The sequence below is a fragment of the Echinops telfairi genome, unplaced genomic scaffold, assembly GCF_000313985.2.
Source record: "Echinops telfairi isolate 266 unplaced genomic scaffold, ASM31398v2 ScPeMD7_7401;HRSCAF=8416, whole genome shotgun sequence".
NCBI lineage: Eukaryota > Metazoa > Chordata > Mammalia > Afrosoricida > Tenrecidae > Echinops > Echinops telfairi.
The window spans coordinates 11,309,198-11,311,378 of record NW_022111301.1 but is presented as its reverse complement, the minus strand read 5'-3'; positions in this window follow the sequence as shown (position 1 = coordinate 11,311,378).

Genomic DNA, 2,181 nt, shown 5'->3' with positions numbered 1-2,181 from the left:
ATCCACGGGTTGCCTTTGCCAACAGGTAGTACAGTGCATGATGGAGGCAAAAGACTAGCTCAGGTAGCATGCTGCTGAGCAGATCACCAGGGAGAAAGAGAGCAGGAGGCTGGCCTCAGAAATCCATTTATTTTAGTCACCCTCCAATCAAGCAGGACCTAATTGACAGACCAAACTTTGCATACATCTTCCCATGGGTGATTTGTTGGCACAGAAAACCTAACTATCACAATGACCTTTCATCCTTTTAAAGTTTACTCAAATTTCAAAAGCAGAAAATAGCATTAAGCATTTGATTATTTTTCCAAGAGGCTATTGTGATCTAGAGTAAAGTTAAAGTTCTATTGTTCATAGTTCATTGAATGCTAACATGGGAGTCATTAAATTCACAGTCAGCTATTATTATTTGGCTTTTTAATTCTCACATTATCTTTCTGTATTGAGTGGATTAAAGAGGATGCTTTCAGTGCTGCATTCTAATCCTTTAGGTTTAAGCTTCAGGTTTGCTATCCCTGGTGTTAAAGCACCTGCTTATTCAATGAGCTATGCCTCCTTGGATAAACTTACACATTTCTCTTATGCACTTTTATAAAACAGAAAAGCAGTAACAGGTCTTTAATATTTCCCCAAATTATTGATTCTTTTTTCCAAGAGGCTATTTTGATCTAGAGTAAAGTTAAAGTTTTGCTCTCCAAAAGACTTGTTTATATACAAAAAAATGTATTCATGAAACAAGCAATTCAAGACAGGGTTTTCACTTAAAAAATATAACTTAAGATGCAATTATGGAGCACTAAAACTGCTTCATAGAGACTTGAGACTTCCAAATTGGAGTTACAACTAATTATTTTATTTTTAAACTACCTACTCCACAACATACCACTTTAATGTACACTGTGGTTATATATTATGCTGTCATGTTAATGAAGTGAGCCCTTTTGTGGTTTTGTGGAAGTGAACTTTTTCATTAAAATTCATTATGAAAGTATAAAATAAAATCTACACTTCTTTTGAAAACAAATGCATATAGTTAATTTTTTCAAAGTCATGCCATGTAATGATTGTATATTTTAGGATGTTTTAAGCAAAGACAATTAAAATGACAATCTCTTCCAGCAAAGTGAAAGATGGATTTATTTTCATAATGAATTTATTGTTAGTTGGTGTCCAGTCCACTCTGACTCATGACACTATTATATAAATGAATTTTTAAAAATAATTTTATTGGGGGCTCTTACAGCTCTTATCACAATTCACACATTCATCCACTGGGTCAAGCACATTAGTACATATGTTGCCATCACCATTTTCAAAAAATTTTCTTTCTACTTGAGCCCATGGTATCAGCTCATTTCCCCCCTCCCCCATGCTCCTTTCCTGATGAAACCTTAATAATTTATATATTTTTTCATGTCTTACACCAACTGTTGTCTCCCTTCACCCACACTTCTGTTTTCCAGCCCCCTGGGAGGGTGTTATAGGTAGATCATTGTAATTAGTTCCCCCTTTCTCCACCCGCCTTCCCCTTCCCCTCCTGGTAGTACTACTCTCATTATTGGTCTTGAGGGATTTATCTGTCCTGGATTCCATGTGTTGTGATCTCTTATCTGTACCGATGTACATTCTCTGCTATAACCGGATTTGTAAGGTAGATTTGGGGTCATGGTCGTGGCGGGGAGGAAGCATTAAAGAACCAGAGGAAAGTTGTATGTTTTACTGGTGCTATAGTGCACGCTGATTGGCTCATTTCTTTCTTGTGACCCTTCTATAAGGGGATTTCACATTGTCTACAGACGGACTTTGAGTCTCCACTCCACCCTCCCCCTCATTCACATTGATATGATTTTTTGTTTTGGGTTTTTGATGCCTGATACTTGATCCCATCTACATCGTGTGATCACACAGGCTGCTGTGCTTCTTCCATGTGGGCTTTGTTGCTTCTCAGCTAGATGGCCGCTTGTTTACCTTCAAGCCGTTAAGACCCCAGGTGCTATGTCTATTGATAAATGTGCACTATCAGCTTTCTTCAATTCATTTGCTTATGCATTCATTTTTGTCTTCAGCGATCCTGCCAGGAACGTGAGTATCACAGAATGCTGGGTAATTAGAACAAAGTGTTCTTGCATTGAGGGAGTACTTGAGTAGCGGCCCAATGCCCATCTGCTACCTTAATACTTAACA